This window comes from Hippopotamus amphibius, chromosome 1 (assembly GCF_030028045.1).
Source record: "Hippopotamus amphibius kiboko isolate mHipAmp2 chromosome 1, mHipAmp2.hap2, whole genome shotgun sequence".
Lineage (NCBI taxonomy): Eukaryota > Metazoa > Chordata > Mammalia > Artiodactyla > Hippopotamidae > Hippopotamus > Hippopotamus amphibius.
The window spans coordinates 118,939,762-118,966,233 of NC_080186.1; the positions used below are offsets into that span (position 1 = coordinate 118,939,762).

General features: G+C 52.5%; 1 long non-coding RNA gene across 1 annotated transcript; it reads right to left on the minus strand.

Moving 5' to 3' along the window:
* Positions 1 to 1,285: 1,285 nt before the first annotated feature.
* On the minus strand, positions 1,286 to 24,721 carry LOC130861400 (uncharacterized). The gene is made up of 4 exons (XR_009055571.1): positions 24,630 to 24,721; positions 22,081 to 22,154; positions 3,745 to 3,862; positions 1,286 to 1,524 (listed from the first exon to the last, which is right to left on the minus strand). It is a non-coding gene; the product is annotated as an uncharacterized LOC130861400 (long non-coding RNA).
* Between the last annotated feature and the right edge of the window lie 1,751 nt (positions 24,722 to 26,472).

The window sequence follows — 26,472 nt, forward strand, 5'->3', positions numbered from 1 at the left end:
GCCTCAGTTTCCTTTGTAAAATGAGGAGCTGGGCTAGACCAGGTGGCTCTTATTACATTCCTTCTTCCTGGAACTTATGCCCAGGTGCCTAGCCAGCATTCTGTGTGCGATTTCAGCAGATGCAAGTATCCCCTGTGGTTCATCTTGACCTGAGGCTCGGAGCCCTGGTCTAGAGAAGCTAAAAATGCTGCGGTCAGTGTTTAGATGGAAGGGGAGGGGTGTGTAGACATATGTGCTCAGATGCACGGAGTATTTTAGGGAGGACCCAGGCACCCGTGGTTGCCTCTTGGGAGAGGAGGTGGGTGGCTGGGAACAGGGGAGGGAACGAGGCACACTTTCCCTTTTGTGCTGGTGGAATTGTACCATGTGTATTATCTTAAGCCTTTTTATTTAGAAAAATTCCAGGATTCAAACTGTAGTTCCATGAAGGGATTGTCATTAGATGGGAGGAAGGACTTCTCAGGGAGTGGTGGAAAGCTTAAAAGGGGCTGGCACTCTGGACTCTGCCAACACTTTCCAGCAGGAACTCTCTAGAGATGGGGGGGGGGCGCTATCTTTTGGGGGAGCATGTTTTATACAGCTGTGTTGTGGGGGCAATGAGGCCAAGAGCACAGCTCCTTCTTGCTGTGGTTCCCCTGCTCCCTCAGGTTCCCTCCCAAGTATTGTTGGGAAGTCCTACCTGGTGTATAACCTGAATCCCTGTTAGGCATATTCATCCCCTTCTGTCTCTACTGAGGGTGGACAGAGAGGAAGCAGGAGTGGGTGGCCCTGTGAGGCAGAGGTGCTCTTTCTCTCTGGTCTGTTCAAACCCTGGAGGACATTTCTAAGGATATGTCCCTTTGTGGCTGAGACAGAGGGCCGCCCAGTGACCTCCCACACAGCCACTCTCCGGGGAGCAACCCACCCTCTCGCATTCTCTTGGTCCTTGGAATGGCACCTAGGGGCCTCCTTGGCTGAGAGCGTCAGCCACTGCTCTGAGCTGGGACTGATCATAGATGTTGTTCCCAGGAGCCTTGGGGTGGCTCAGAGAGGTGGAAGGAGCCAAGGAGATCTTTCCTCCCCAGCCCATCCCCCCACAGGTGGGAGTTCTGTCTTAGTGAGGCTTCCCCCTTTTGTTGCAGTGGTGGCTTCTATAGCATGGGTCTCTCGTTCAGCCCCTCCCCTGCCCAGGTACATCCACTACCACGAGTATTATTGTTCAATATTCAAGAGTCTTTATTAGACATGAGATGGAACTTCCATCTCAGGAGTCTCAGCTCAGACAACACAAGAGAAACCAGGACGGGCTGAGACAGACAGCTTGTAGACCCCGGAGCAAGGGTGAAGCAGTCTTATCCCAGGTGGCTCCAGGTACAATGGGCTGCCCAGGCTGGAGGCTAGGGCCTCCCCACTTCTATCCTGCTCAAAGGCTTCTTGAAAGAGCCACTCAGTTTGCTGGAGTTTAGCTTTATCCTTCAGTCAATCAGGATGGCTTCTCAGAGGGAACCCAAGCCAACTGGGTGAAGTAGGTTCTTCTTTTTTGGTCTAAAAAGAAAAAAAAATGCCAAGATTGAAAAACTTCTCTTTGGATGGAGACCTCCGCAGGAGGCAGAGGGCAAGTGTCCAGCGGCCAGGAAAGGCGAGAGACCAGGGAGGGCTCCACGAAGAAGGGGGCTACCACGACAGTGACTGAGTCTAGGCATGTCTTCTAGGTGCTCCAGCCAGGGCCATGGCAGATGTTGGGGGCTGAGAGGAGGCAGAGAGGGGAACGCCCAGGGCAGGAACTCAGATCCCAAACAGGTGAGAGGCTAGACGGTGGCCCAGGGGATTTGCTTCACGAAGACAGAAAGCATATTTCCTTGGCCAGGGACCAACCTGGAAAGATTTTGGTGACTTCTACAGCTCCTGTGGCCTCTTCCCCAGTCCTGTCTTTAACCTGCAAGGACTCTTAGCATTCCTTAGACTTCACTCCTGCACCTGAGAAGAAGTGCCGCTTCCTCTCCTGAGAACATGTGGAGAAGTCCCCCTGTCTATCTGGTTTGTCTCTCCTCTCAGTCCCTCTGATCTCGATCAATCGTGTTTGGAACACGTTCTGCAGGAAGTCAGCACAGGGGAGGGAGAGAGCACATGCTTTGGGATCCACCGAGCCCCATCTGAAGCCCAGCCCAACTTACTAGTCCTGTGACCTGGGGCTCTGACCATGCCTTTGTAAAGTGGAGACAGTATCCCCCAGTTTTCAGGACCATCGCAAGATTAATGGGGACAATGGCTAAGACAGCGCTTACACAAGCAACTGGGTGCCAAATCCAGGTCAGTTCCTTCCTTCCTGGGGTGGAGGGAAGCTGTGCTTAGGAAAGAAAATCAGTAGGGACTACACACAAATCAGGTGGCAGAAGCACAGCTGTGGTCACGGCAGTCCTTTCCTGCCCCACCTGGACTTGGGAGCCCCCAAAGTTCAGCTCACCCGACTTCTCCAAGGGCTTTAAAATCTGAGAAGAGAATTTCTGGAAGAGGAGGGGATCTAGGCCACACCCCTGCGCTGCCCAGCTCTGCTCAGATCCGTGTCACCTTCCTCCTACCTAGACTCTCAGACTTTCCGGACTTGCCTCCTTCCTCCCTGACCCACCTCCTCCTTCCCCTTCCCTGCCCCCAACCCAGTCCCGCCTTTGCCAGTCCCCAACCTTGACCTTGACCATACTATGGAGGGGTGGGGATGGGAGGTCGGCCTCATCCATCAAACTGGAGGCTCCCCAAAGGTGAGGACTCAGTCTCCCTCAAGCCTGGGCTCCTTGATGCCTGTGTCCCTGACTGCCCCCCTCCAGCCCCGCCCCCCCCCGCCCCCAGGCCCTCTTCCCAGCCTGGGCTGGCCCCCAGAGGCCCCGAGGTGAGCCAGCTGCTCTCAGTGCCTCCACAGCTCCCTTTCCCTCCTTGCTCCAGATCCTCAGCGTGTCTGGGAACCCTGCTAGCCCCAGGCTGGCTGGATGTGGGGGAACAACAGAGGAGACGGCTATCCGTCAGGGCCCAGGAAGGGGCGGTAGATGAAGCTCAGGGCAGTGCCCTCCGCTGGGTGGGGGAGGAGGAGTCCAGATGGAACAGTCTCCGCCTGTTACACCCTCCCAGCTCCAGACAGAGGGAGCCTCTCCTAGCAACCGTACAGTAGCAGGGGGCTGGGAAGAGGGTGGGGGCTGGGAAAGTGGGGCGGGGAACAACGATATCATAAATGATCCCGGGCCCCTCCCTGCCAGCCCATGCTTCCTCAGTCGAGACGGGCCTCCTTTCTCCCTTCACCTGCTCCTCATTCAAGATTCCCTGGCGAAGCTGGCCCCGGCTCAGTGCCCTGTATAGGTGCCCCTCTAGCTCAAGGTGACCACTCTCGGCCTTCTGCTTGAGCTCCAGAGGGAGGGAGTTCTCACCAGGCCAGGGTCTCTCAGAGATGCTGGTGGAGCCTCCCCGCTGGCTGGAGGGGGAAGACTGCCTTCCACCCCCACCACCTCCCAGCCTAGGAGACTATCACTTTCCAGTGGTCTCTGGCTCCCTGCCTCTTTCTTTGGGTGGGGATGGGGGCAAGGAAGAGAAATTTCAAAGCACTTTGTGACACTGACTCCACGTCGCTAAACAAAAGATTCTAGACTTGGGACCTCCAAGTCTTTAAGGGGCACGTGAGCCTCTCACCCATCTAGCCAAGTCTCAGTTTCCCTATCCCAACAGCTACAGTCCAGGAAGCTCAAAAAAGTGACTGAAGCTGGGTGGCAGTTCCTTCCTTACCTCTCAAATTAGCCATGTGAAGCCAAGGGTCAAAGAACTGGTACTTCAGCAGCACAGATCTTGGTTAGACATTAGAAAGGACTTCCCAAGACAGGAATAAGCAAGATCATGGAATTTCCTGGTTGGAGAGAGGAAAAGTCTGTCAAAGAAACAGGTAACTGGGTGGGAACCTCTTAAATTTTATCTCATTAATGACTTCTTAGCCATATTAAATAACACATAGGAAGTATTTAGCAGAGCCTGATGTATAGTAAGCCTTCTTTTTGGCTATTTTAAAAAATCATATATTAATATGAATTTTTATTGGACAGATACCAAGAGGAGGGATGAAATCCCCTGGAGACCTACCTCCCATCCTCCAGGAACCCCATGGGAACATCCAGATATGAGATAGCGCCCCGAGTACAAGATGGCGGCCAATTGCCATGGTAACAGCAGAAGAAGGAGTCTGGTTGGTTGCGGGAGCAGTGCCGGTAAGCCAGCTGGTACCAGATGGACAAACCCAACAGACGGTAGCCCCAGCTGGGTGAAGCTCATGCCCCCTGTGCCCAGGGCTCTCCCTCCATATGCCAGCCTCAGCCTGGCCCTTCCCTCCAGGCCTAAAGTCTCCACTGCTCTCTGTGGGGGATGGTGCCAAAACCACCCCTCCTCCCGCCGCTTGCTTGTACAACAAGGGACAGCGGCTTAGAGACAAAAGACCCCCCTGCTCAAGGTCTCCCTGGCCCACCGGCCTGGAGATCTAAATTGGTCTGAATTCAGCTCACTCCTGACAATGCTGAGGAACCGTAAAATCAGGGTCCTAAGCGGCCAGGCTTGGAGGTACCATTTTGTACACATTCCGTGGAAGGTCACAACGTCTGGCTAATGTTCCCTGTGGAGAACATTGAGATGAGGGAGCAGGGTGGGTTATTGCAATGCAGGGAAATCAAGCTTCACTCCACCCCTCCTCTCTTCCCGGAACTGATGGACAGAATTCACACAGGGCCAGTGGGAAGTTCTTCCTGAGAAGGATGAAAGAAGCTGTGGTCATGGAGTCCATTTCACTGCCTAGTGGTTAACAAGTGCCTCCCAAACCAGTCTCAGCAAGATGCTCACCTGCTTGAGACCAGAGAGCTCCAGCCAGTCCACGGAGCCCAGCCACACTTCCCAGACGGTCTTCATCACGCTTTGCACCCAGAGTCCCTTCCCTCTCCTCCCCAGCAACCCGCTCCCTTATTTCCAAACTCTGGAGGTCTTCCTTGTCTGTCCCCACCTGCCTATCGTGGCCCCTCTAACTCCGTGTCCCTCAGCATTTAGAATGGAAGCTGGACATGCAGCCAGCCTTGCAAAACGCTTTCATCCACACCGACCTATTTGATCCTCAGGATAACCGTGGAAGAAGTTAGGATCCAAAGACCATGAGTGACTTGCCTGAGGCCACCCAGCTAGTAAGGGACGGAAGACAGAGCTTGTATCTTGACCGGCCTGTCCTATTCCAGAGTCAAAATCCAAAACCTCCTTCTTTTGCTGTTCTTCCTGTGGACGGAGCCCCTCTATTACATTTGTGAGCAATCTGCCAGCTGAGGTGTGTTCACTGTCATTCTACCACTTCCAGTGCCCCAAATCCAAACTTCTATCAGCAGGGACAGTGTACACAATGAGGGGTCGGGGGTAGGGGAGGTCTACTCACACCACCGATTAGCATAAGTGGCGCTGAGGCCAGGCAAGGAGAGAAACCTCCCCTGGGTGTGGAGACTGAGGGGATCTTGGACACCTTTTCGGGCTCTGGTGGATCTTGAATTTCTACCCTCTCCGTATATCCCTCCCTGGAGGGGGAGCTCTGTGCAGAGCTGGAGGGGACTCTATGCTGGGAAGAAGAGAGAGGCTCTGGGTGGGGCCGCTGCAGAGGCACTGTGGGAGGGCATGGAGAGCTGGGGAAGGCAGGCTGGACAGGCCTGGTGACATGGGAGTTACACCTGGGAAGACACGGGGACGGAGCAGGGGCAGGGCCTTGGTGCTGGAGAGGAGCCTGTCCTGGGAACGGCTCCACCGTGGCTTCACTGTGAGACCTGGCACATTCTCAGCTTCCGTTTCCTTCCAGGCCCTGGTTAAAGCCTGAGGCCAGCCCTTCCCCCTCCCCTCTTCCAACCCCTTTCCAGCCCACCCCCACTGGGCCCTGGGAGCTAAGCCCCCTCACCTGACAGAGCGACGTACACAGCCACTCACAGAGAGGTCTTTGTGCAGAGGCTGTGCCTGGGGGAGGGGCGGCAGGCGGCACCCCCTTTACATTCTACCCTAGTGGCTGGCAGTGGCCTCATCCTCTCCTCATCTGTCTCTCCAGCCTCTCACCCTTTCTCTAGGAAGAATCTCCCCAGAGCCTTGGCCCACCCCTGGATCCTACCCCTTCTCATGCTCTCTCCTCCAGGAAGTTTCCAGGACTGAACTTCTCTGTTCTTCACTCCAGTCCCCAGAGGCCCATCTCCTGTCCCAACCGCAGGGCACTCACTGGGCTGGGGACCACCCTTGGCTTCTCCACACATCTTCCCAGGGAGCTCCCTTGAGCCTGCCCCAAGTGTGCAGGTGGGTGTGGTCGAGAGGAAGTGATGGTAATTCTAGAGGGGGAGAGGCAAAGACCCTTCTTCAGGTGGCTCCCAGTCCTTTCATGTTCCTCCATTTGTTCAGAATCAGCCAAGAGCCAGTTAAATATCTGGTTGCTGCTGGGCTCAGCGGGCAGCGTGATTCGGGTTTCCGCCTTCGTCCTGGAGGTGGTTACTGCTGCTGCCGGAGCCATACTCCACCCAGTGTCTCTGAGGCTGCCAGCGAACTTCCCAGTGCCCCTATCAAATCCAGCCTCCCTGGTGAAGCACATAAAGCTCTTAATAACTGAACTTCTGCCTTCATTTCCCACCTCCTCCCAGTCCAGACTGCCTCAGATGGACACTCTAGTTCCCTGACACAACAGGTTCTTTCCTACCTCCTTGCCTTCACATAATGCTATCCACTCTCCACCACGCACTTCATCAAATTCTTTAGACTGTTAACCCCCTGCTTACCTTTGATCACTTTTATCCCCTTTACTTTATCACTTATCTTTTGGCCCCCTCCAGGAAGTCTCCCTTAACTCCCCTAAGGTGTCCCAGGGCCCCGGCCCCCATGCTGCCACAGCACCTTGTACGGGTCTTTAGGACAGCAGCCTTCACACTGTCTTGTAATTATTCATGTCCGCCTCCCCCAGTAGGCTGCTAGGCCCTCAAAGTAGCTTTATATTCCACCTTCCTCTTCAACATGGCACCTGGCACACAGCCGGCACCCAATCAGTGCCTGTTCAATGAATGAGCTGACGTGGAGATATGGGTAAGGGAAAGGAAGGCATGGATGTGAGAAGCGCTACAAAGGACGAAGTGATGGATTCTGATGTGACTGATCTGGATGAAGGGGAAGGAAGAGGGCAAATCTGGAATAACTCTCAGGATTTGCACCTGAGGATCTAGAAGTTTAATGATGCTATTGATAGAGGCAGGGAAGCAGGAATGTAGGACGAGACTTAAAGCACAATGCTGAGTGAGTAAGCCTCTGAATGCCCTCCCTATGTGTGGGGAGTGGCCATCTCATGAGTTTTGGAGGGAGGTTGTACTTATATGCCACTATGGAAGCCAAAAGCATGGGTATTTTCTCAGGTTTCCTTGCAGCCAGGTCCTGTTCATGTGGTCCAGGCTTAGCCAATCAGATACACCACTCCAGTCTGATCTGGGAGCTAAAGGCAGGACCACAGGTAGCAGTTAGGGTACAAATCTGGACCTTAGAGAAATGAATGAGTGTTTATAGTTCCAACGATGGTTGAAATGATCAAAGAGAAAGAGTGTAAGTGGAAAGGAAAAAACAAAGAGTTGATAGCAGAACCCTGGGAAACACTTCTGGCTGGAGAACCTATCTACCCAGAGGACTGAATGACTCGAACCCAGAATGAATAATCAGGAATATAACAGAAGAACCAAAGGCCAAAAGGGAAGACATCAGTATGAAATGGCCATCAGTGTGAAATGTCCCACAGAGGTCACCAGGCTTGAGCAAGGGCCTCTGGGTCCAGTTGAAAAGTCTGTGTGAGTGGCTGGAGAGAGCATAGGTTTCACCAGTTAAGAAAGTGGAAGCCAGACTGATGGGCTGAGGTGAGAAGACTTGGGACTTCACCTCAAGTACATAGCAAGTGGCCCTTCACAGACCCCAGAGAAACCCTCAAAACGATGATCCTCCCTGCCCACACCTTAGCCCCACTTCTCCTTCTGTTGATACTCTCAGTTCTGATTCCTCCAGTATTTTTTTTTTTTTACACTATTCATAGTCCTCCAAGTCCTCTAACCACTGGCACTCATGAGGGGTCTGGAACGAAACTCAACACAGAGACCCCTCTACCACCCCTGCTCACGTGAGACTCACATCTCTTCTGGGGCTGCCATGCCTCAACACTTCCTCCTTCCTTCTCTCCCCATCCTCTTCTCCCAATTCCACTAGTAGGAAGACTCAGCAATGTTCCTGGTCAGCCAGAAAGTCCTTCCTATGGTCTCACCTCCCTGCACGTCCACCAAGCAGGGCTGGCTCTCTGCCCGCACCTGTCAGAGGCAGCTATTTCATAGGCACCGGCTACCTAAGATGGTGGCATCCCTCTCTCCCTCTGCTTCCGTTCCCACAGCCTTGCCTCCTACCCCTGCCCCTTTCTTTCTGAAGCCAGAGCCCAGCGAGGTGGGGGGCCAGGCTGGGGAGCCAAGGCCGGAGGAAGCAAGACAAAAAAGGACAGAAAAGCCGGCCCCTTGGCATCTCTCTTTGGCATCTGAGTCTAGCTCAGGGAGGGAGGGCAGAAGGGAAGAAAGAAAGTAGTGTGAGTTTTTATTTCTGTCTTCTTCCTGCCACCTCCCCCCACAAACACACACACTTTGATGAAAACAAAATCTCCCCCCTTTTCTCTCTTCTCCAGCCCCTCTCCCCATTTTTCCTGGCTCCTACCAAGAGCCTCCTGGAATGCAAATGAGTTGTATTATGCAAATGTATGCAAATCAGGCTTAACAAGCGGAAGGAGGGGGCAGAATGCCTAATGAGTAATGGCGGAGGGTACAGATGGAGGGTGGCAGGAATGACCCCCTCTTCCCCGTTCCCACAGCCTGGGGGCTTGCTGGGAGTAGTGAGGTGTCTTTCACTTCTGGGAAAGAGTAGAAGGTCAAGGCCCCGTCCTTCAGCTGAGAAGGTCTAGGATGGCCTTGGCTATAGGTGAGGGACAGGAGAGCTTGGGAGGAGAGAGGGTTAAGTACAAGGGACTCACTTACACAACCTTGCCCAGAGACTCTGGACGTACCAGCCTTCCTGCCTATAGGGTCTGCTGATGGCTGAACCTTCAGCTGAAAAGAGGGCGATGCTTATGCATGCCATGGCTTGTGCATCAGAAAGGAGGATTCCCAAGGGAAGATTCCCAACGAGACCCAGGTTCTTCTTGGGGGTGGGGGTGCAAGCTGTCTCTCTTTGTGCTTTGGAAGGTGGGGGTTGTGGTGGTTGCCATGGCAACATAGCATGAAACACCCACCTCCCCAACATCCAGCCCCAGAGGACCTAGAGAGTTGGGGGGGAGAATGGATTGACACCCCCAGATGCCCCCACCACCTGGCACTGCCAGCCGGGGATGGCGGCATCAAATCCTAGAGAGAATGGCCCCTTTGTTTCTAGGCTTGCGGTGTTGGGGGAGCAGAACTGGGCACACAGAAGGGCCTTTCCCAGGCCCCGCTCCAGTTTGCGTGACTCTTGCTGGCCTCTGGAGACTCCTTGTGGCCATCCACTGCCCTCTTTGCCCTGGCAGATGGTTGCTCCCTTGCCTTTTCTCCTATGGGCTTGCTATCTCCTGCTAGGTATGCTTTCTCCTGTGCTTCTCCCTGAGGCCACCCTTCTGAGCCTCCCTAGACAGAGATAACAGTCAGTTCCATCTCTTCCTGGCTTGTGTGGACACCTCACATGCCCAGACAGGCATCCTGTCCTTTTCTGTATGGGGCAACCTGTGAACTCTACCTACCAGCAATAGGCCTGCTCCACCCAACTCAGGCAGGGAAACTCCACCCAGCTCAGGCAGGGAGACTCCTTATTGTATCAGATACAATAAGCAGAGCCAGGCTGGAAACCAGGAGTCTGGATCTTGGCCTTTCCACTAACCAGTTGAATGACTTTGGTCATACCTCTTCCACTCTCTTGGGAATCTGTAAAATGAGGGATATAGAGCTGATGCTGTCTAAGGCTCTACCTGATCCATACACTCTGCATCTTACATGAGCTTAAATTAAATTCTTCCTGAAATTTAACTCTCAACCTTCCTACTGCTGGAGCCCTCTCATTCAGGTTCCCCAAAGTGGACAAACCCAATTTCCTGAAGATGGAATAGCAAATGCCCTCAGCCTTTTCCTCTCCCTGAGACTCAACAGCTGCCTGCAAACAACTCCCAAAGATTAAAAATTCTAGAGTCTTTAATATGTAACCGTGCAGACAGGAGGATACCCTCCTAACCCTCCCCAAGGGGGTCAGCTCAGCCACCTCACTCACCGCCAGGGAGCTGTCCGTGGTGCTGGATGCGGCTCCGGTGCCCTTGTGGAGGAAACAGGGCAGGAGGGTGGTGCAGAACCCACCCACCCCAGAGGAGAAGCTAAAGGGAAGAGAAGAAGCAGAGACATTTGGAAACAGTAAAGAAAGTGGCAAACGTACTTCTGAAGGAAGTTTCTCCTCTCAGAAGAGCTCCAAATAGCCAATACTACCTTGGGGGAGGAAGAGATCAAGAGTCAGTGAAACTCTGAAACTCACACACCTTCATCCCTAATGACTTAAGTGTCCCAGATTAGCTCAGTCCTCATCTGGATCCTGCTTGGAAACCCACAGGGAGATGGAGTCATAGTTCTTGCCCTTGGGGTAGAGCTCAGGTTGAAGTAGTTGACAGATTACAGTCCTCTAAGTTCCACCCTAAATTCTAAGCCTCCTACGAGGAATTTAGTAATAAAGATGAGGGGGATACACAATCTGCCTGATAGTATTATAGCTATTAGGAGCTTGGGGGGTTGGAAAGGTAGGGAAGGTAGGAAAGGGCATGTGTGTGCCTGCCTGCATGTGCACAGGTGTGTGTGTGTGTGTGTTTCCCAGGCAGAGAGATGAGCCTACATCAGTGGTTCTTAACCCTAACTGCACATTTAGAAACACCAAGGGAGCTTTTAAATACCACTGATGCCTAGGCCTCATTCTCAGGTACTCTGGGATACACTGGACACAAACATCAGTATTTTTTAAAAAGCTTCCTGGGTGATTTTAGTGCATAACCAAGTTGAGAGTTACTGGTCTGGAAGAAAGCAAATAAGAAACATTTCAAGGGTTAAGCCTGATCAACTGGAGGGAGAGGCAATGCTAAGACCCCTGAAGAAGGGAATGAATAGGGAAGAGAAGGACAAACAGTAACCTCCCCTCTCCTAGGAGTTCCCAATGGCCCCAGGCCTGGCCTGGAGACCGATTCAGGTGCTGAGTCTGTCTCTTCTGCACTGTGGAAGCTCAAGCCACTCCAAGTCAATGAGATGACCTTTCCCCCCACCCCAACCCCTTGGGCAGACAGGGAATGGGTGCAATGACCCTGAGGGCATGCTGTTCCCCTTCACCCAGAGGGTCCCCAGGGAGGCAGTTGTGGAAGGTAAACGGCAACAATGGTCTCTTTCAGTGTCCAGATTCCAACCCTTCAGTCCAATTAGCAGACACAGCAAACAGCAATTCAGCTGCCTTCAGCCGCTGTCATAACAAACTCAGGGCAGCCTTAATGGGGGGATTAGGGCAGGAGGAGGGGGGGTGTCACTCTGAGCCCTGGGAGAGCCTGGGTGGCAAGGAAGTGTTCCCCTTTCCTCTTACCTCTCTCCCATCTAAATATGCACTGGCCCACACTTACCTTCCATAACCCTGCTCTTCATTCTCTTCAAAGCTCCAAGAATATTTTTATAGTTTTGTCTACGCTTGCCCTCCAATGATTTTAAAGCATTAACCTAAACTCATTTAACTAGGGAAGTTGGCACACCCTGCCTCTGGATGAGACAGTGCTATAACCACTCAAGATCTCTGAGGTCTCAACAGCAAAGGAAGGTAAATGGAAAGGTCAAATATCCCCAGAACATCAGGGTGGAAAGGAGGTGAAGAAATAAATATCAGTATTCCAACTCCCAAACCTTGGGAAGTGCAGACCTCAGGACTTCCAGATATGGGAGAATGCAGAGGGGCCTGTGCTTTTTGGTGAGTTATCAATCTTGGGAATCAAGAGTCAGCAGTTAGGAAGGTGGGGGTTTGGGAGGCAAGAGAACAGAAAACACCCCCCTCTATTTTTTGGCTGCGCAGCGCAGCATGTGGGATCTTAATTCCCAGACCAGGGATCGAACCTGTGCCCCCTGCACTGGAAGCTCAGAGTCTTAACCACTGGACTGCCAGGGAAGTCCCCCAAAACACCCCTTCTTAAATTCACTCAGCAATGAAGTCTGGATGCTAATAGAACTCTCTGTGGTTCGTTAATTATTGTCACTACCTAACTGGTCCTTTAGTTTAATAAATTCTTTTTAGTAACTCTAGAAGCTTAATAGAATAAATTTGGAATTATTTACACAAGCCATGTCTCTCTATCTACATAACTCAGTTTACCAATCTTAAATACTCTTACCAATACGTGGTAAGATCCATTAAGGAGAAAAAAATACAATGGTCATTCTGCCACATGGACTCCAGCCACTTCCCTTAACAGGCTTCCCGGGGTATGTTCCTCCTCTCCCCAGGCTTCAGACACTGCTTTCTCAGGTGCCAAGGGTCCCTCCTCAACTCCAAAGCTGAAAAGGAGGAGGAGCTTCCTCAAGTTTAAATGTTTTGAGATCCTCAGCCGAGCATATACCAAAAAGGTGTCCTTTTTGCATCCTGAGATCAATCGTATGCTTTCCAACCGTCGTTCCAAACTGTAGCCTTGAACCCCTCTTCAATCTAAGAATTACTCTAAATGTGGGGATCACACCACATAGGATTTTTTATACAGGATGCTTCATTTGCTCCATGTAACAACCCTGAGGAGGTAAGTTCTCACCCCCGCTGTACGAATATCTGATCTGAGGCTGGTAAAGAGTGGCACCTGCACACAGCCCTTGCTTCAGCCACACTCGCTCACCCTCTTTCATTCCCTAGGCTTTCTGATGGTGATGATTCCTATTACTGTAAGGACCTTTCAACAACACCCTTTTGATGCCTAGATTGGGGGAAAATTGGTCCCAGGGTGAGGGTGTGAGTGAAAATGCAAAACTTGAGACACATATTTAGAAGAAAATTTCCTTTGTACTGCTGGACTCAGAATTCAGTACGGAAGGGTATTGGGATAAAGGGCTGAGGAGGGAAATGGGTAAAGAAACCAGCTTTGAATTTGTTTTCCAGTAGGAATAGGTGGATGCAGCATGATCTGAGGAACAGACCTAGACATTCTTGGACACAGAGATGTGATGATACAAAAGAGAAATTGGTGGGCCTTTCTGGGCTCCTTTCAACTCAGCCTCCACACATTCCCATTCCATCAGTTCTCCTATTGGGTTTAGCTGGAGGAGGTGCTATTTGGTATAAAGGTTGGGGGAGGCAGAAGGCAGGACTCAGGGGTGTCACTGTGATGTCTGCATTTGGTAAAACCCCCTAAATCCCAGCGTGTCCCTTCCTCTAGTGGATTTATAGCTATACGTAGCCAGGAATCCCTAATCTCACATCTGAGCTTCCTACCCACCGCAGATCACATACATCCAATCTCATACCGGGTCACACATCACTCAGTTTCTCACCCTCACAAGCAGAGACACACAGCTCACAAACACTGTCACCCGTCATCCTCCTGACAACCCCGTCCACACACCCACACAACCACATGTACACACAAGGCAGGCACCAACCCTCACCCCTACATCCCTCCTGGCTTCTCTTCCCCCTTTCCATTGATGTGCTTGTTGTATAGGATGTAAACCCTCAACCCACCAGTTCCCTCAGGCCCTCTGTTCTCCTCTGGAGACCCTGTGGTCAAACATGCTAAGGGGACACAACAATGATAAAATAAACCTATATTTTGTGGCCAATAATCTAGGTTCTAAGCCTCCTGTGGATGAGCCTCAGCAGATTCCAAATACACATTTCCAGTCCGTTACACGAAAAGTTAAAAAAAAAAAAAAAGTCAGCCCGTGCTCACAACCAGGCCTTGCATCTCTCGGTGGGTTTCCCCCTCTGCTGAGGCACGAATTCCCTCCCTGTTCAGCTTATCCCCATGTCAGTCTACCCACCTCATCCTCTCTAGTCCTCCCCTCAGGCAAGCCTAGAGTAGAGACGTAGGAAAAGTATTGGATTTGGAACCATCGAGTGACATCGGCAACTCATTTGAGTCCGTGGCTCCTGTTTGTAAAATGCGGTTAATAACAGCTACCCCACAGTGTTGGAGGATCAGAGAAAAGCACAGAGGCAGAGTGCTGTTACCGGGAAATACGTGTGGTGTTAGGGATTAAATAGTGCCTGCCCCAATCCGCTCTCTTTCTCCCTAATCCTGTCTTCAGCTGCCCCCTCCCTCCAAAAAACCGGATTTCAAACAGCTGAAAAAAAGCAAAAAGGCCGTTAATCTCTCTTGCCACCAAACCTCGGAAGGAAGAAGACATACGTACTCTGGACTCTCTGAAGCCCAATTGTTATAGTTTGAATTCCCCAATATTTCTCCCACATAATTGAATCATAATTTTCTAGCTGTAAAATCAGCTCCTGGGAGGAAATTTTACATTTACACAGGAAATGGGAGTCAGTACGAGGTCATTTGTCCAGTTCTCCTGCTCTGTTTTGACTCCTTACTGCCCTGCCCTGTGTTCTGGAATGTGAGGTGGGGTGGGGGGCATATTGGGACAATTGTTGGGGTGGGGAGAGGTAATAGGTGCAGAGGGGGCTACTTCTAGTTTTGCTACAGTTACTTTTATCCTACCAAGTGACTAGACCATTCTCCGCTCAACTGCACCTAAACACTCTTTTGCTTAAAATATTTAGGTCAGGCCAGATAAATGGATTCTTTTAGGAAAGGCCCTGATTAATCTCTCTAATTCTTTGCTTTCTCTGGGTAGCATAAATACCAAGCTACACATTCCTTTGTGTTTGAGCTCCTTGAGGCCATTTGCTCTTGGAGATGATTTCCAAGACAGTGAGGATGGAATGGGAAGGCAGGGTGTCCTGAAAGACCCCAACTCAACACCTTTGGTCAGTGAAGACAAAGCTGGCATGAGAAGCTTTTCAAGATATCAGATTCAGGTCCTGAGTGGGAAGGAGGAAAGAATATGAAAACAAGGGGGCTGAGAAAGAGCGCAGAAAGGCTCACCAGTCACCCTGTCCTCTTTTTGAACAACCCCGCCCCCACCCCCAGTACTTCCAGCCTACCTCCGCTTATCTCCACTTTGCCATTCTCAGCCCCCGACCAAGCTAGGATAGACCTACATGGCTCCGGGGAGCTGGTCAAAGCAAAGCCCAGCCTTCTCAGGTGACCTACCCCACACTGTCCCGCCCCAGCAAGAGCTGTGAATAGCCTGCGGGAAGCCGTTCACCAGCGCCCACTGGACAGGTCTGGGCCAGGAACCCCAGGCACCGTCCGGAATAATCCTGCCACGAGATTTCAACGGATCTTTCCCTTGGAGCAGCTTCCCCGGCAGTGAGCCAACCCGCAGACTGCCAGAAAAGGCCCCATCCCGAGAGGTAACCACGCGCCCTTGCCTGCTACCCCCCAACTCGGCGGGAGGAAAGATCGCCTTGCGCCTGGCTAAAGTGCAATGGGACTGCGACTCCTACCTGCGCGGACCGAAGTTGGAGGGTGGAAAGTCGCCCCGCCAGGTGCGGTCTCGAGGCCCGAGGGCCGCCGGGTCCTCTTCTCGCCTCCCACGGCCTGTGGGTCCTCGCAGCTCTAGCCCCTCGCTCAGGCCTCCCCCACCCGTCCGTGCCGCCAGCTTTCCCGGGGCCCCTCTGCGCAGTGTATGGGGTTATTTTTACTTTCGGTTATCTAGCTTTATGAAGACTCCACACCACTCATACAGCTAGATAACCAAAGATAACAACCAACCCCGCCTCCTGGCTGCCGTCGCCGCCTCTTCACGCAGCCTCTCGGCTGCATCGCCGCAGCCTCTCTGTCTCCCGCCGGTGGGGGCTGGGGAAAGGGTGCCCTGGTGGAGGTGGGGGGCGGAGAATGACAGAGTCCCAGAGAGAAAAAAAGACTCCGAGACACAGGCATACAGACACGACAGAGACCGAAAAAGGCGTGGAGAGGACGCGACTGCCGAGGGTGTCGAAGTCCGAGCCTCGCCCCCGGATCCCCAAAGCTTGCGACGCCGGGTCTCGCGCGCCCCATTCGAGTCCGCAGCCAGAGTTCCGCGGGTCCCTGGGAGGAGGGACGCGCGGGCTTTTCGTGCCACCCGGGAAGACGGCAGCGGCCTCCCAAACCTCACGGGGTCTGCGTTGCCCTCCTTTGGAAAGATCCAGGAGCATCCGACAGCCTGAGCCTTAGCTTTCAGCTGAGCCCGAGCCTCCGCGTGGGGTCGTAGAGGGGGAGGCGCGGGGCCGGCCCCACCGCATCTCCCAACTCTCGAGGGCGGTGGGAGCGAAGCGGAGCTCATGCAGGGGAAAGGGCTGAATCCAAGCCGCCGACTACATGGGGGAGCGGGCAGCGAGATCTTGAGGGTAAAACCCCAGAGGTGTCCCAGCAGGAAACAGGGAAATCCCGGCAACCCAAAGGGGGAAGGGAGGGAGGCGACCCAGAGACTCCCAAGCGAGTCTCTCTAGGAGAGAAGGAAAGGGCAGAGACACCACCCGGGAAGGGATGCGAGACAGCACCCATGAGATGGGGAAGAGGGAAGAAAGCGGAGGGCGGGCCGGGAAGGTGGGCCGGGAAGGTGAGCCGAATTCCGGGCCCCGCAGGACCCCCCAGAGAGATGGCTTTGTGCAAAGAGGTCCAGAAATCACCCAGGGCTGTGAAAATGGCCAGGGGTCCGAAGCGAGAGGTGCCCTAAGGGTTGGCGAGGGTTCGGATCAGGAACGGGAACGGTCAAGGAGGTCCCGGGAGCCCTGGGGAGGGCGTGCGGCTCCGCCAGCCCCTCGTGCCGGAGGCGCCGGCACGCAGGATTCCGAGGCACTAGCCCACCGCGTGTCCTGAGCCGGCCAGGCCACTTACATCCAGCCCAGTGTGCCCATCCGTGCTCTCCCGCGCGGTCCTCCCGGCACCTTCCCGCCCACGGAACGTCATGGCCCTGGGTCCCCCGTGCCAGGGCTCAGCCGACGCCGGGGTGGAGGCGCCCGCCGGGATCTCAGCCTCCGCCGAGCCAAGGCGAGCAGGGCAGAGCGGGCCTCACTTCCCTAGCTCCCTCCTCAGCTTCTGCCGCGGCTCTGACCCGGGCGCGCTCCGGCTCCGGACTTTTCATTCATCCTTTCACGCTCCTTCCCCAGGCCAACCTGTGATTGGCTCCGCCGAGTCTGACGTCACCACCTCGTTCCCCCGCCGGCTCCGCCCCTCCCCCCTCCCTGGTTGAGCCGGAGCTCGCAATTGGGGCGCCCTCCCCCCCACCCCGGAGAATGGGGCGGGGGGAGGAACTACTATGTCTGTGCGCTGATTCCCAGCCTTTTGCTGCCTGATGCATCCCCGAGACCTGCCTGCCATCTCCAGTCCATTGCCATTTGTGGTTTTGGTCTCCAACCTCACTCTTTTTGTAGGTTCTACATTTTCCATTGCACCAGGTCCAGAGCTCAAAGATGGGAAAACAGATCAACAGATCGGGTCATATCTCCCCCAAAAGAATCAAATGACTGGAGACTCTACCTCTACCTGCCTTCCCTCATCAGGATATTCTTTGTCCTTCCCAGACGGTGATCTTAACCTTCCGGGACTGACGGGAACCTCCCTTGTTGGTTTTCAACCCAAAACAGTGAGGGAAAGATCCTGGAAGTTTGGGACTCCTATTGGGAGATGCAGGGTCTGAGTGAGGCTGGGCCTCCTTTTTTTGCCGTGCAGAAATGAGAATATCTCTTAAATTTGTTCGCAGCACCAAAGTTCCAGGCAGGGGAGGCTGGGGGATCCCAGCTGGCATTAGTCTGGGCAACACCCGCAGATTTGACTCAGCCCTGGAGGCCCTCGCTAGCGTTCTCTCTCCCTTCCCCCACCCTATGCGCCTCCAACCACGAGCCCTGCACCCCAACCCCGGGGTTCCATCTCTGGCTGTCTGGAGAGACGGGGTCACAGGGAGAAAAATTCTCCAAGCAAGGTTTCAGGTTCGGGCTTTCCCGACCTGGCTCCTCACCTGGCCGGGAGAATCAGACGCGAATAATGCCGTGTCCCAAATCCGGGTGGCACACGCCGGTCCGCAGGCTGGATCCGGGTTCTTGGAGACTGACAAAGCCCTCTGAGATGGAGCTCCCCGTCTGATCCGCTGTGCCTGACAGGGAGGAGTTCTAATTCCTGGTCCCGAGTTACCCCATCCTCCCACCCACTCTCCTCTGGGCCCCAGTTCTAAAAAAATCCTATGACTTGGATACCTGGAGCCAGTCCATCTGCCTAATGTGGGTTGGCTCCTATCACTAGGGATCCTACACCAACAGGGGTGCACTCCAGGGGATGCAGGGTTTGGCCATCAGATCCAGGCAGGTTGTTTTAATCTCCCAGTGTCCTGGCTCTGCAGAGTCTAGGACAAAGCCCAGCCTGAATGCTATTTGCCTTGGTTAGATGCAAGCCATGCCAGTGGGGTTCATTTGGTGCTCCCCTCAAAAACTGGGCAGTGTCTGAATAATTGCTGCATGATTGGGGGGAGGGGACTTTGAAGTAGGATAAAGCCCAGGGACTTCCATTTCCCTACCAGAATGACAGTAGGGAGCTGAAGAAGACGGCCTGATTTCCCCAGGTCTCAGGGCATTCTCAGGGCTGTGCTTGGCACACCTTTCCCTCTTCTGTCAGCCTCCATAGGGTCTCAAGGCCCTTACCCAAGGGGAAGGCTTTCTAGAAACTTCCACAGTGTCAATTCTTCACCCACCCAGAACTGAAAGCACACCAGCCAATGGTGGGGTACAGCTGCAGAAAAGCAGAACCCTCCCCACGCTTAAAACCTACCCTCCTGGTGTGCTGCCAAATGCATTCCCCAAATGCAGCCCCCATGCCAGCCCCCCGAGATACCATATGCCTCTTGGTGCCTACAAACCTCCTCAAATATTTCTCAGTATACCACCTCACACCCCTTTGTAGGATACCCAATATCCTCTAGACATTCCAGCAATCCTAAATAGAGCCTACACTTCTCCAAACACACCACCAACTTCCCCTACAAGTATTTCCCCATTTGTCCTCCAACAAGATCTCTTAAAAGCACCTTAAACAAATCTTTCTGCCCCTCAGTCCTCCCCTCACCCAGCTCCTGGGGGCTGAGGCCAGCATGTGGGAAAGAGGCAGACTTGCTAGCTAGCACCCTCCCCTTTCTTCTCTGTCACTAATTTCCAACCAAGTCCCCTGTCCTCTGTGGGGCCCAAGCTTATCTCCACAATTCCTTACCCTGGCCTGGGCCATCTAGACGGCCTAGTAAGAAGCAGTTGGGATCAGCAGGAACCTCCCTTCCCTTTCAGCCACTGCTATATTTTTGTTGCGGAAGGAAGAGGGCAGAAAGGGGTTTTTGCCCAACAGAAACCCACCCCCACCCTTATTGCCCCAATTCAGACTCAATTGGACTTCCTCAAAACCCAAGGTCAGGAGAGGAATGGGTGCATATCTAAATTTCCCCAAATAGCTAGATAAAGAGCTACATCCCCTTGCACCTTACTATGGCTTTGGCTCCGGCAGAGGTACCTCAGTCTAAACAGAGTGTCCAAACATAAAGGGGGGGCGGGGCACAAAAGAAAATGAAGATTATTCTAAGTTGCCCTAGCACTATCTACCTGGAATCCCCCTCTCTGCCTAGATTCCTGATGAAGTAATTTTTTGCTTGATTTTGTCTGGGTGGACTTGACAACCTGATCTCCCACAGCTCCTGCTCAGGGATGAGTGGGGCATTCGTCTTTACTCTAATGGAGATGAAGCTACAAGCCATGAAAGAAGCAGAAAACTCCCCACCATCGTGTTAACTGGAATTGGTTTGTATACCAAGCCACGTTGCTCCAGTTTCAAAAGAGAAGCTAATTCAAGGGTAGCAAATGAGACAGCCCCTCAAGGGCAGAGGTGATTTCACACATATTTGACTCTATGGCATCTAACACTATGCCTGAAGCATGGTGGGTGCCCAGTAACTGATGAATTAATTTTTTTAATTTTTATTTTATATTGGAGTACAGTTAATTAACAATGTTGTGTTAGTTTCAGATGTACAGCAAAGTGATTCAGTTATACATATACATGTATCTATTCTTTTTCAGATTCTTTTCCCACTTAGGTTATTACAGAATACTGAGCAGAGTTCCTTGTGCTATACAGTAGATGCTTCAGTAACGGATGAATTGATTACAGAATGTGTGTATCTGTCTGCAAGTCTGAGTTTGCCTTCATGTGGATTGAGCCCATTGTGGATGGAGAGGGAGGGTATTGACAAAATGTGTGTCCTATGGGATCTGTGTGTGGGGATGGGAGGGGAGTGGGGGGAGTTGTACGTTGTGTGTTAGTGACTATTCGGCAGTTCCTTTGACCAGAGGAGACCCTTCTACTACGGAGAATTGGATACAGCAGACCTGAGAGAAGCTAACAGCTGGAGCAACATGGGTGCAATTGTTCCCCCTCGTCCTTGGCCCAACAGCCTCAGTCTCTCTAGGAAGGCCTCAGTTGGAGCAGAGCCCTATGCTTCCAGCACACAGAACATTCCGCTGCAGTGTTCTTAGAGCGATGGTCTGCAGACCCCACCCAAGTCCTTCCAGGGAAATTCTGGAGGACTGTGGAGAGAGCATACCAAATCCCTGGTGCTGATCTGAGTCTGTAAGTGTCTCAGATACCCAAGGAACATATATTCTTTGCCAGGGCCTGTCCTCACCCGTATCCCTACAGCCCTGATGCCCACCCATTGTCTGTGTCCCTGAAGAGGCCCATGTAAAGAAAAACATGGCCTGAAGTATGCTCTCTGGATGCAGCTCTTGGATGGATCTTTATAATTTGGGTTCCAAAACGTATTTTGGCATCAAGCCACTCTCTTGAAATATTCAGGTAATTAAATAAAAAGCATATTTGTTCTTCGTTTCAATTATCAGGTTAATTTGCCTTGAAGATACAGATGAAAGCTGCATTTGGAAGAGGGTGGGTTCAGACATTTATTTCTGTGTTAGAAGTGCATTATTATTGGGGCCGTGATCGTGCATTATTCTTTTGCTATAGAATATTTGCATTTTCTATGGAATAGTAACAAATAAAAGCAAGAATTGGCACTAAAAAAAAAATGGGGAAGCTGTGAAAAAATATCTCTATATGTGCAGGCGAGTTTAAAGGACATGGAGACATAATCAGGAAGATTTCATCCTTGGAGATACCACCCTTCGCTCCCCACAAAGTGCTTTTCCTCCTGTTGAGAGGCGGCCCGAGAATGCCCCAGGTCTGTCTAAGCAATGCCTTCCCTGCCTGTTCCCAATTCTGTCCTTGAACTCACACACTGCTCACTGGCTTGAGAGCTCTATGGAGTCAGGAAGGTGAGAACAAGGTGACAGAGGTGGTAGAGGGTTAGCCATCAGCAAATGGCCTCCTTGAGGGGCAAAAGCATGAGTATGTAAGGGAGCTGTGTACACACACATGCACGCGCGCACACACACCTATCAACTAAAACAAATGCAATGACATATCTATGGATACTCCCAGCAGTGCCAGCCTCCCAATGCTTACACACCCTGACACACACCCCCACTCACAGCTGCTTAAGCTTTGCAGGTCCCCCAACAACCCACACGCCTCTCCTTTCTCACCTCTATCACCCATGTACAGATATCTCTGCTCCTCTGCAACCAACCCCCTCCCCCGGGTCAACTGGCCTCCACGTCTGCCCTCAGCAGCCTGTGAGAGAAGGGGAAAAGAGTCCCTGGAATCCTCAGGGCCTCTCCTCTCTCTCACGGAACTGGGTGCGGGGTGGCCTTCGTTCCTAAGCCACCGTGTTCCGTTCCCATTATTAATGACTGCACAGGTCTTACTGCAATTGGAATAGACCAAAATCAGGGGCTGAAAGCCAGAAGAGACAGGGCATGGGGTAGAGAGGTATAGGGAACAGGAGAAAACCCAGGTGACTGCAGAGCCAAGTTCTTTCTCCACCCCTGCCCCCAACACCACCATCAAAAACAAACAAATAAGAAAATAAATACCCCCAAAGCCAAAGGTGGACACCTACGATGACACCAGAAACAAATGAGGCTGCTTCTTCTCGGATGCCCAGCTCCTGTCAAGGAGGAGAATACAAAGGTTACAGTCTTTTGAGTGGCTCCAGTCTTTTCCCTAGCACCAGTCTCCCTGACACTCTCTCACCAACTCCTTTTCTCCTAATCTTGTGTTTTTAGGACCCAGACAGTCTAGGTTTCCCTCTTCAACTGCCAGAGCTCCAGGCTGCACAGGAAGACAGCTGAAAGAGAAAAGCCTAGACATTCAGGGAAGGCAGGGCCCCTGGCCTGAGCCTCTCCGGCTCCATCCTTCCTGGACGACTCTAACCCAGGCCCATGCTCACAATCTCCTTCCACCTCCCTCCAAAACCCACCAGCCCCAGGGTGTGAACTGAGCCTCTGGAGGTGCTACGGCCTTTCTGACTTAAACCTAGAGGAGTAATTCCCTGCCCAATGGCTGCCACCTTCTCACAGATTCCTGCTGCTAACCAAGTACCAGAAAGCATGCTCAGGATAGAATGAAGAATCTGGGGTCAGACATCTATTTTTGTCTACCCAGACGTAACTGCATTGTAAACTATAAAGGGCTATGCACTTAAGATACTGTCAATAATGTTATGTCTTTAGCTTTCCTCCCCCTTCTCATCATTACCTAACTACCTATCATCTACCCATGCAGATCACTAAGGACCCATAAAGACATATCCTGTAGCTATCAGTTTTCTCCCTCTCTTCTTCTTCTTCTCTTTCTCGCATATACAAAAGGGGTGAATACGAAGCAGCTTTTTTAAAAAAAAATTTATGTTGCATGTGAAACACAGTCTCAATATTTTATAGTCTCACTTTCCCAGTATTTGCTTTCAGGAATGACATGTATACCATCGGCAGCCCAGCTCCTAAAATACTAAGAAGTGTCATCGTATGTATGTGTGAATCCTTCTACCTCAAACTCAATTCCACAACGAATTCTTCTTCTTCTTCCTCTTCTTTTTTTTTTTTTTTTTTTAAGTCAGGAAGATAATCTACCTAAATGCAGAGGAAGCCAGAAAAAATGGAAGGCTGGGCAGCAGGGATAAGCCTTAAATCCGAGGCTTATTTCTAGGAGGGGTGTTTTGAATGCCCCCTCCCCACTTCTAACACCCACAAGTACCCACTTAACTTCCAGCTTCAGCTCTGCTCGCCCATCCATTTCATAAAGGGATGTCTCAGTCTGAAATGCTTATCTTCATAGCAAAGAGGAGGCCAACCTCAACCCCCAACTTGCTAGAAAATAAGCACAAGGACAGATGGGGAGTCTCTGGCTCCCTCTTTCACCCTAAACAAAAAGAGTCATGGGGTCCCTGGAGCAGTTGTACCTCTCCTTGCTGACCTCTGCCCTGCTCCCCACCCTACCCCCCCCCCCCCCGCATGCAATGTCTAGGGGGATGTGGTCACCAGGACCACACCCCAGGAGGCACGGGACATGTGTGTGCTTGTTTGGTGGCTGGCAACCTCAGCCTCTCCCAGAAATCTGGCCTCTGGGGTACCAGAAATAATCTGCTGGCCTCCAGCCTCTACTACCCCACAAGCGTCCCCACCTGTCTCCCAGAAAGCACCATGGGGGTGGGGACTAGGGATAAGAATAATGCCTTCTTTCCATCTCTTCTGGCCCTTCTTAAAAAACAAGATATTAAAAGACCACCATCAGAGGGATCACATAAGGGCTAGAAGAAGGGTCTCTCCCCTTTTTGAACCTAAGCTTCTGCCCCCAACATCTCACTTGCCCTTGAACTCCCCTCAGCCCCTTTCCCACCTCCCAGCTCATGAGACAAGCAAGGAAAATGGGGAAAACTACTCAAGATGCTATCAATGCTGTTTCCTAATTCTGGTCTCCACCTTTTTGGAGATGTGGCTCTTTCCCCAACCCCCAGTCACCTCCGTTCCTCAGACTTTGTCCGCCCCTAAAACCTGAAGTCTTTGGGGCAGAGAGAAATAAGAGCCAGAGCGAGGAAAGAAGGTCGGGAGTCCAAATACAGAACCATTCTTTCTCTTCCCTCACATCTCTACTACAGGCTTCCTTCCTGCCTCTCCTCTGGTTGCAAGCATTAAGATGTTGGCCCTGTCTGGAGGAGAGAAGGGAGGGGCGGATTAATAGGATCAGTAGCACCGTGACCCTAAAGCCCCCCTGAATCCCATTGACAAACTTAGCGAGCTGTCTGCCATTTGGTTGGCCGGGGCTAAGGGAAGGAGGGGGACCAAGAGGCTCTCTGGGGCAGCTGGGCAGGGCCCTGCCTCTGCTTACCTCAATACACAGATGGGGGAAGCAGGAGGTGAAACCCCACTCTGTCAGCAACCCCTCATACGCAGGCCTCGTCCCTTTTGGTCACCCCCTAAATCTTTGATCAGCCTTTCTTTTCTGTGATTATTGCACCCGCCTCCATTAGCCAGTGGGCAAAGTAGGAAGGTAGGGCGCCCTGACTGATTTTAGGGGAATCCCTTCCCACCCCCAGCCCAGATGCCTGAGGGGCTAGGACCCTCCCGCATGGATGGCCACTTACCCGGCTTCTGTGGGGAGGAGGTCCTGCTCGGGTGGCCCCTGCCGCCGGACTGCCTCTTTCTCCCGGCTCCTAGCCTCTTGTGGAGTGGAGGATGCAGCTCCGATGACGTAGCATCTGTCTATCCATTCAGGAATTTCGCTTGCCTCTCTCTTTCTTTCTCTTGCTGCTCTCCCTGGAAAGGCAGCAAAAAGGGGGTGCTGCCCCTGTCTGGAGACACCACCAGCACCAGAACAACAGCCCACTCTGAAGAAGCCCCTCCCTCTCCCATCTAATGCCTGTCCGGGAAGGGGTCTTTGTCATCTCCACTCTTTCCCACCTCCTCCTACTGCCTTTGCTAACCTGAGGCAGGAAGAAGGGGCTAAGGAAAGCTATTGTTCCTCCAGGCCACCCTCATCCCCAAAGAAAGCAAGAGAAAGGGTGTGACAGAAATACCCCGTCCCCGGTCTCCTTCCAGTTCTAATTCACTTTCGAACTTGAGAGTGTGATTAAATGATGTGTGTCTAGGGTGGGGAGTGGAGTTGATAAGGAGTGATAGAAAGAGGACACAGTTTGCCATTTGGAGGTTCAAAGTATTCCAGTCTCTCCTTCCCAAACCTCCCCCAGCTCCCTGTCCCTGTCAGCTCAGCTAATCACAAATCCAGATCTTAGTTGTAAAGGAGAAAGTGACAATCGGAAGATGAAGGCAGAGAGCTGGAGGGGGGAGCAAGGTGGGGGGCTGGCAAAGGCCAGCACTTGGAAGTCTAGACAAGAGAAGAGGAGGGGTGGGACCACAGATTCAAAGTGGGAGATAAATTATCTTGTTCTTAGAGGAGGGAGAGTGATTTGGGGGTTGGTTTCCAGGGCTGGGGTCCCGATATTTGGTGGAAGCTGGGGCCCAGAATGGTACAATGGTCGGGTCTCTTTTCTCTCTCACACCCCCACCCTCAGCCCCTCCCTTTTGCTCCCTCCCACTCTTCCTGGCCTGCATGGGAACTCAGTCTGAGCTTGACGTGACAGCCAGCAGGCCTGCATGCTAATGAAGTTTGTCTCAAGTTCATTGTCAAAGCCCCCCCTTCCCCAAGGCCCCCTCCCCTCCTCTCTCATACACAAATCTCCCTCCAACTTTTGTCCCACAGACCTGGAGGCCACTTGAGTCTCTGCTGGCTCCCCTCTCTCACCCTCCCCCACTGCTTTCAGTCTCCCCTCTCCTCACTACCTCCCTGGCTGGGGCGGGGGCTCTCTTCTCCCTGGTGCCTTCCCAGCCACCTTCTGGCCTGGCCATGCCCAAGCTCTGAAAGAGGGATTCTGAGGGCAAAGCTCCGCGTCTACAGACCCTAGACCCCGTCCTTCTTTCCCTCCTCCAAGGCAGGGAGACTTTGGGGAGGTGGGAGAGGGTAACAGGCTGCCCCCAGTCAAGGCTCCCTGCCCCCCAGTTCTCAGCCCTGTCCTGGCCCAGTCCCCCCATTCCAGCCTCAGCTTCCCCCCCCCTCAGTCCTCCCATGATGATTATTTTGCTCTCCCCTTGATTACATCTGCTTCACTAGCTCAGAAATAAAGATCCTTTGAGACTAATTTTGCACCCCCCACCCCCAGCTCCCCACCCCTCCCCTCCTCCTTCCCTCTAGACCAGGGCTCCCTTTAGCTCCTTTCTCACCGGCTGGAAGACATTGAGTTCCTTGTCTAGGGAGCTGGGGGGTGGATGGGAGGGGGTGCCAGTGGAATGGAGGGGGGGTCTCTCCAACTCTGGGACGTGTCCAGCAATCCAAACCTGTCCTTTCTTTGTTCCTACAAATCTCTTCATACTGTCACCACCCTCTGGAGTCTGCCTTTCTCCCAGTAACCAGGGGATTGGGGAGGAAGGGGA